General features: G+C 49.4%; 1 protein-coding gene across 2 annotated transcripts in view; it reads right to left on the bottom strand.

Annotated features, from left to right (window-relative positions):
* The window catches only part of B4GALNT4 (beta-1,4-N-acetyl-galactosaminyltransferase 4), a 256,577-nt gene that overhangs the window by 68,878 nt on the left and 179,050 nt on the right, over nucleotides 1–8,649 (bottom strand). The gene's annotated exons all lie outside the window — the stretch shown is intronic.

Below are 8,649 nucleotides of genomic sequence, written 5' to 3'. Positions count from 1 at the left end.
TAGTTTATTTGTATTTTCCCACCTCTCCCAGATGGATTGAGGTGGGATTATAATCAGTTAAAAACACATACATCAGTATAAAATAGATCAATAAAATAGTACAATTAATCTAGAAACTAAATCCTTGTTGAGAGGTAATGCAATGATTTGTCGAATGGTATAATGGTGATGGACAGGCTGCTTACCTGTAACTGTGTTTCTTCGAGTGGTCATCTGCGAATTCACACAAATGGGTTTACTCTGCGCCTGCGCAGGAATATTTGAAAACTTCTAGAATCTCTGGGCAGAATAAGATGTATCTTTCTGCAACTTTTTGGCGGTAGCTCCGCCCACCCCTATATAAGGCCCCTAGTGGCCCGCTCTTCCTCAGTTCCGAATGAGCCGCAACAGCGCGACAGCGAGTGTTTTAATGAGCGAGACACTGAGGGAAGGATGGGCGGGTTTGTGTGAATTTGCAGATGACCACTCGAAGAAACACAGTTACAGGTAAGCAACCTGTCCTTCTTCTTCGTGGTCTCTGCGAATCACACAAATGGGTAGACTAGCAAGCTGAATTCAGTGGAGGAGGGAGTGTCAATAGCATTCTTAAATAATCAATGTACTATCAATCAGCAATAATAACAATAAAATGTTAAACTAAACCAGTGTCCTTTATTAACACATTAAGAAACCGAACGCATGGCGGAAAGTAACACTGCCCTCCCAAAGGCTGCCTCCTGTCTGGCCCTTGTGTCCAACCTGTAATGTCTAATGAAAGTTAGCGGTTGTGACCAGATAGCAGCCCTACACACATCCTCCAACGGGATCCCAGTCAAAAAGGCAGAGGATGTGGCTACCGCCCGAGTTGCATGGGCACGAATCCCCCCAGGTACAGTTTTGCCAGCCAGCTCATAACATAAGCGGATGGTATTGACCACCCACTTCGAAAACCTTTGGGCTGACACTGGCATACCTTTCTTAGCTTCAGAATAACAGACAAAAAGTCTCTGTGACTGCCTTGTCCCCGATGTTCTGTCCAAATAAAAAGCCAGCGCCCTCCGAATGTCAAGGGCATGGAGTTGGTGCTCGGCGTCCGTGGTCGGGTTCGGAGCCAAGGTGGGTAGAACAATGTCCTGGTTAATATGAAAGGCCGACACTACCTTGGGTAAGAAGGTGATGTCAGTATGGAGTACTACCTTGTCCTTATGAAAGCATAGAAAGGGCTGGTCGGCTCGCAAGGCGCACAATTCTCCGGCACGGCAAGCGGATGTGATGGCCACCAAGAAGGCTGTCTTCCACGTTAAGAGTCTCAAGTCTATGGTAGCCATGGGCTCGAACGGTTTGGAGGTTAACTGGGATAGAACCACCTCCAAGCTCCAAGCCAGCGTCGGGTTGCAGGCTGGAGGGTGTAGATTGTTGAATCCCTTAAGAAATCTTCTTATAAGGGGGTCACCAAAAAGAGAAGGCTTGCCATCAAACAGATAGTGGGAGGATATGGCAGAGAGGTAGCACTTTATAGAGCTCAATGAAAGACCTGCCTCTGTCAAGGTCATAAGAAAGTCCAGGACCGTCGGGATTGAGACTTGTGAGGGAGAGGTATGTCTGTCCTGAAGAAATTTGAGAAATTTATCCCACTTGTATTTGTAAGATCTTTGTGTAGCAGGCTTCTGTGCTGCTAGTATCATGGTACGGACATTTGCCGGCAGGGCTATTAAGACTGTATCCTCCATGCCACCAATGGGAGAGAATGCATCTCGGGATGGAGAACTTGACCGTCGTGTAGTGACAAGAGTCGAGGCGGACGTGATCCTTCGAGAGTCGGAGAAGTGGGGCAAACCACGGTTATCTGAGCCACCACGGTGTGATGAGGATCGCGTTGGAGTGATCCGTCAGCATTTTTGACAGTACCCTCGTGATCAACGGGAATGGGGGAAAGGCGTATAGCAGTCCCTGGTCCCACTCGAACTGGAAGGCATCTCCCTTCGAACTCGGTGCCTGGGTCTAAGAACAGAACGATGGGCTGTGAGTGTTGAGGTGTGAAGCGAACAAGTCCATCTGAGGCTCTCCCCATCAGGAAAACAGGAGATTGGTCACATCCGGATGCAGTCTCCATTTGTGACAGGTAGTTGGCATCCTGCTGAGCTGGTCGGCCAGGCAATTTTGATCTCCCGGGAGGTGGATGCATTGTAGTAGTATTTTGTGGAGAATGCACCACTCCCAGATCCGAAGGGTTACTGACAGCAATGTCTTGGACCTTGTACCACCTTGTTTGTTCAGGTAGTACATGACGGTAGTATTGGCCGTCAGTAGGAGCATTACCTTGTTGGTGAGAACGTTCTGGAAAGCCCTGAGGGCCTTTTCTACAGCAAGCATCTCCAATATGTTGATGTGGAGAGCTTTCTCTGCAATTGTCCATTTGTCTTTTATAGTGAGGTCTAAAGTGTGAGCGCCCCAGCCTTGAAGGGACGCGTCCGTGGTGAGAGTAATCTCTGGTCGAGGAGGTAGGAAGGGCATGCCGGAGCAAACATTGTCTGGTCGGAGCCACCACTGTAGAGATCGTTGTACCTTTCTTGGAACGGTGAGCGTCTTGGCTGGGGAATCCTGTATGGGGTCGAACACGGACAGGAACCAGGACTGAAGCGGCCTTAGACGAAGTCGTGCCCACGGGGTAACGAAAGTAGTGGAGGCTAAATGTCCCATCGCGACCTGGACATGTCGCGCCTGTAGACGTCTTTGACGGATGCAAGGGAGAATCGCCGCACAGAGTGCTTGGAACCTTGCCTGTGGGAGGAAAGCTTTCTGCTGCCTTGAATCTAGCGTGGTCCCCAGAAAGTCCATGCACTTGGACGGAATGAAGTTTGACTTCTCGAAATTGACCTGAAGCCCCAACGCGTTGAGAAGGGAAAGAGAGAACTCGATATCCCGAAGGAGGGTCTCCTGTCACGCTGCGGTGAAGAGCCAGTCGTCCAAGTAGGGGAAGACATTTATCCCTCTTTGATGGAGATATGCTATCACGGGTGTCATGCACTTTGTAAAGACCCGTGGGGCTGTGGAGAGGCCAAAGGGAAGAACCTTGTACTGAAAGATCTTGGATCCGACTGCGAATGCCAGGAATCTGCGGTGATCCTCCCTTATTGAAATGTGGAAATATGCGTCTTTCAAGTCCAACGTTACGAACCATGTGTCCTTCTGCAAAGGTGGTAAAATAGAGGCAAGAGTTACCATGTGAAAACGCTTGCAAACAATAAAAGAATTCAGGCCCCGTCTAAGACCCGAGTCTCTCTTGGAGACGGTAAAGTATCTAGAGAAAAAGCAGTATCGAACCCGAGAGGGGTGCACGGGTTCGATGGTGCCTTTATACAGGAGTGTGCGCACTTCGTCGAGAAGGGTGTCCGAGGGGACAGTGGAAATAAAAACTCCGGTGGGCGGGAGTTCAGAAAACTCAAGGGCATAACCCCTATGGACGATGGTAAGCGCCCAAGAGTCTGTAGTGATAGATGCCCAGGTGTTGAAAAAGGGTCTTAGTCTATCACTAAAACTGGTGACGAGGTGCGCAGAGGAACTTCAGAACCTCCTTTTGCCACGGGCATCTTTTTTCGTGCAGCCCTGGTGAAACTTAGACTGCGAAGGCTGCTGTTGGTCAGGGGGAGCAGAAGGAGAGTGGGTAGGGCGAGTGTGAGGTGCCCTCTCCGTGGACTGGTAGGAACGCTCCTGAGGTTGATACCAGTACTGTGCCGGGGGGTACCAAGGTCGGTGCATACCGTATCTCTGGCGTGGTGATTTTGACGACGAAGCCAACATGCCGTGCCTCCTGGCTGCGGTTTTCATCCGGTACCGGAAATTAAGCTTTTCGTCGGTCTCTTTATTAAATAGCCCAGAGTTATCGAAGGGCATATCTTCTATAGCTGCCTTAGCGTGCGGGGTAAGCTCAGACGCTCGGAGCCAGGCGTAGCGGCGCAGAGCTATAGACCCAGATAGCACCTTGGACGCGCAGTCTGTTGAGTGCCTAGCAGATATAATCTGTTGGCCTGCCATCAGGTGGATTTCATTGCGGAGTGCAATCATCATCCGGCGTCTGTCATCTGGGAGTCCGTTGATGGTTGGATCCATCTTCTCCGTCAATAGCTGAATGTATGCTCCCATACAGGCCGCGTAATTGGCTATTTTCAGATCCAAGGCAGCTCAGGCGTAAAACTTTTTTGCAAGGCCATCCAGCTTTTTGCTGTCTCTGTCAATAGGAGAAGAAGACGGGCATGGGGTGAAAGTTGTCTGTGCCCCCTCCACTATGGCCGAATTTGGTTTGGGATGGTTGGAGAGCCAGGATGGTGCTGATGGTGTCACTCTGTATAAGTTCTCGATCTTGCAAGAAGTGGATGCAATGGTAGCTGGCGTCTCCCAAGACCTCTTCGCTATCTTTTCCAGAGAGGGAAGATATGCTAGAGCCGGAGGTGCTGGTGCTGACCCATGGATCCTCCTTTCAACGGGATCGAGGGCATCATCGTCGGGATGGGCGACTTCCAATTTGAGGGCGTCAGCCATCCTGATAATGCGGTTTGCGAATGCCTTGACGTCATCAGTAGGCGAGGGCACTGCGGGCTCTACAAAGGACAACGGGGTCTCCGTGTCCGACATGGGAGATTCCGAGCAGGAACGTGAGTGGGATCTTGAGCGAGATCGGCTCAAACGGGCTCCAGCTGGAGACGGATCTCTCCTAGGCATGGAAGGAAGTCTGGACCGGGTGTCATCGTCCAAAGCCGTGTCAGGTTGGTGGGAGGTTGTCGGTCTGGTCCTGGTGGGTCCCGGAAGGTTGCGACAAAGATGGGAGGCCGCCACTGGCAATAGGTATTGGCCCGAATGATGATTATAAATAAGATCTGGGTAAGACTCCAACAGATCTCCATCTGGAAATTCCTTGTGTGGTAAGTCATAGGCGGACGCCTCATCTGCCTCCGTACCAAGAGTGGCTCGGTCCTTGCGGAGAGGAGAGTGGGTGCGAGGCTTGTCCCGCCGCAGGGACCGGGATCGCCTCCGGGACCTGTCCCGTGTAGGAGAGCGGGATCTAGGTCTAGCCCTTTGTGGAGAAAGCGGGATGTCCGAATCGGGGATCTCTCCTTCGGACTCAGAAGAATGATCCAGGTCCACAATCTGTATGTCCTCCGCGGGTATGGAGAGGTGGCTGGAGATGAGAATTCTTGGCTCCAGCGGGACCGGGACGGGTTCCACAGGCACAGGCGTAATTGGCGTCGCCGTTGACCTGGGCTCTGGAGATGGGACCGTGGAAGGCCTCGTGTCTGGTGGGGGGACGGAGACCGTGCTCGGGGATCCCTTGCGGCGGATCTTGGCCGGAGGTGAAGCCGAGCGGGCCCTCTTAGAACCCTGGTCTGCTGCGGAGGCTTTAGGGGCTCGTTGTTTTTAGCCCTGCTTCTTTTTAGGAGCCTTGGAGGGCTTCCCATCTCCTTCCCCCAAAGTAGCAGAAGTGGCGGGCTGCCCCAAAACTTTATCGTAGAGGGCTGCCTTCAGGGTCTGGTCCCGGTTTTTAAGAGCCTGAGTGGACATGGCTTTGCAGTGGGGGCAGTCGGATGGAATGTGAGCCTCCCCCAGACAAAGGACACATTTATCATGGCCATCGGCCATGGGGATTTTCACCTCACAATTGGTGCACCTCTTAAAGGAGGCCATTAGATCCTCCATGAAGGGTCTTGGCCAAATCAGATCCGTAAGGTTGGTTAAACGTTACCGAGTCAAGTCCGAATTCAATGCCAGTGGTCAGTCTATTTGAAGGGAAGTCCGTGAGATTGGTCAGTTCGTACCGAAGGTCAGTTTTCCAGAGATTCAATTTTTGTGCAATAGCGAGCGAAGTTCCTCGAGCTGCTTAGCGCGGCAGAATGAAGGAACTGAAGAAGAGCGGGCCACTAGGGGCCTTATATAGGGGTGGGCGGAGCTACCGCCAAAAAGTTGCAGAAAGATACATCTTATTCTGCCCAGAGATTCTAGAAGTTTCCGAGTATTCCTGAGCAGGTGCAGAGTAAACCCATTTGTGTGATTCGCAGAGACCACGAAGAAGAAATTACAAAAGGTCACGTGGATAAGCTCGCTGGAAGAGATCCGTCATAAGTGCCCTCTTGAATGACTCCAAGGAGGTAATAAGACGGATCTCTTTCAGGAGATCGTTCCATAGTTTTGGGGTGACTACTGTAAAAGCTCTCTGAGAAGTTGATGTGAGCTTAGTTGGAACATGTTCTAACACGTTCTTCCCAGTTATTCTGAGAGTGTGGGGTGGATTGTGTATAATATGTATATAATCAAGTCCAGGGGTTCTCAACCTTTTCTCCTCCAGTTATGTTGTACTACAACTGCCAGAAGCCTCAGACACCATGGACAGTGGTTAGGGTTATTTGACATAGGCCCAGTACAGACAGGCCTCGTGGCACGTCTTGATGATATGCTAGGGTTGCCTCGGGGCGTCACTTACAGATGCCCCGCAACCCTAGCACGTATTCCGTACATCAAAATGGCAGCGCCCTGTACAGATGGGTGCTGCTATTTATGTTGCGAGTGCGCTGTTGGTGCACTGCGGCATCATAATGGCACCACAAGAAGAACCTGCTTTTTGTGGGTTCTTTTTGTTCTGTGGAAAAGTCCCGCGGTCTGGAGGCTGCAGCTTCCCCGTGAAGCAAAACCAGGCCAGATTGCCAGATTAACATGAAGAACTGCAAAGAACCTTGCAAGTATATTCAACAGAAAGTGCCAGCAACAGTGAACCCTACTTTATTCGAATTCTCATTTGCAAGAGCTTTGAAACTTTTAAACTTAATATGGAAGATAGTTCCTTCAGTGGCTACAACCTCTAAAACTATAGACTTCACCATTTCCCAGATGAAATCACTCCTCTTCGTGTGTGGCTGGAGCTAAAGGCAGAGTCCAACAACCAGCATGGCCTCGTGAACTCTGCAAACTGTCAGACTCATTACCTGCACGGTACACAGATATACACTATATTTGCTGCCTCCATTAGCCTACAAAGTGTTGTTTACAATAGTCTAACCTAGCAATCTGATATATTTTACTGATTCCTCATCACTTCCAGGATGCTATTATCATTAAATGCAAGCACACTAATAGTAATGAGTGAGTGATAACCTGATGCCACTATCTTAGGGCCGGAAAATATGGGCAGCTTCAGCCAGATTCAAGCCAGCTTGGGGGCATGGTGTTTGCATGCGCCAAGCCCCTGAAGTCACACAGGTGATTACATGCCGAGCGGGTTCAGGGTAACTTGGGGGCGTGGTGTTTGAACATCACACACACCCAGAGCTGGAGAAAAGCTGGCTCCAGAGCCAAAGAGATAGCTTTTTTTCCACCCCAAACAGAAACAATTTTTTTCCATTCCTATTAGGGATGGAAGCTTGCTGGATTGGGGCTGCGCATCTTTTGCTGTGGCCCCCACCCAGCCTAAATGGGGCAGCTCTAAGCCACCCCATTGGGCCATGTGTTTCATCCCATCTTTGTCTGTTCCAGACAAAGAGCCTGATTTAGCTTAATGGCAAAACAGCACCAAGGTTCTAGAACTCAGAATAGCTCAAGTATCTGCATGAGTTCCCTCTGTATCCATTTTCTCAATTTCTATGTCTATATATGGTACAGGAGCATGCTTTACCCAAGCCCTGGAAAGTTCAAGCCCTGGAGCAAAATGGGATTGTTGGCAACATGGGGGAAATAACATTTGCTGAACTGGCTTTTTAAGCATTTCTAAGGCATTGTACCAGAGGGAAGACTTCAAGAGAATTTTGCAGAACTTCTGATCTCTTTACCTGATGCTTTTAAAGCCTAGCTGTGCTTTTTGGCCTGTTTCTTTCCCCCGTGTGTAGTTAAGTGTTCACAATATGAGCATATGAAGTTAATGTCTTAAATTCAAACCTGTTTGCCTCCCTTATATGGAGAAAAGGGCTCTTTGTTTTCATAATGTCTTTATTCTGTAGTACAGCTCAACAGCTCTCTCTGCACCCAATATGGAAATAAGAACTTTATTTTCTGTTCAGAACAAACGGGAAAGAAAATCCACCAAATCTGTGCACAGACTGAAGCATAACCTCCAAATCAATGTCAGTGAGCAGACCAACTTGGTTCAGGTTGTGAACCATAGCTGGGATGGGGATGGAAAGGAGAGAGCAGGAAATTTGGAGCCTGTGATATTACAATTACAAAATGACAGCATTTAGAACAGGCTCACATGTACACACACAGTTGTAGTTTGTGTAATAGATCCAGGTTTTAATTATTCAGCCTCCAGATATAAGAATCACAGCTGAGTTGGCTCGAGGTTTATATGGTTCCCAATGGCAATGCTCCTGGTTCCATTTACATTTAACTATCTCAGCAAGGAACCAGAGAAAGGGTGCCAGATGGCGTTGCCTGTGAGTAAATTAGGAGAAGCACTTCTATATGCACAGAAAGAAACTATGTTCTGTTACAGACTGCCAAAATAAAGCTGCTTCGGGTCTCTTTGGAGGTATGCTGTTTAAATGATGCATGGGTCCTAAGAGTCCGGAGGTCGCGCCAAAGCCACACTCCATTCCTAAGAACTGGAGTGCAGCTTTGGTGCAGCTTCCGGATTCTTAGGATGCATGCATCATTTAAACAGCATACCTCCAAAGAGACCCGAAGCAGCTT

This window comes from Sceloporus undulatus, chromosome 1, assembly GCF_019175285.1.
Source record: "Sceloporus undulatus isolate JIND9_A2432 ecotype Alabama chromosome 1, SceUnd_v1.1, whole genome shotgun sequence".
NCBI classification, from domain to species: Eukaryota; Metazoa; Chordata; class Lepidosauria; order Squamata; family Phrynosomatidae; genus Sceloporus; species Sceloporus undulatus.
Note: the sequence above shows the minus strand (reverse complement) of the source record. Positions and strands in the feature narration are given on the sequence as shown.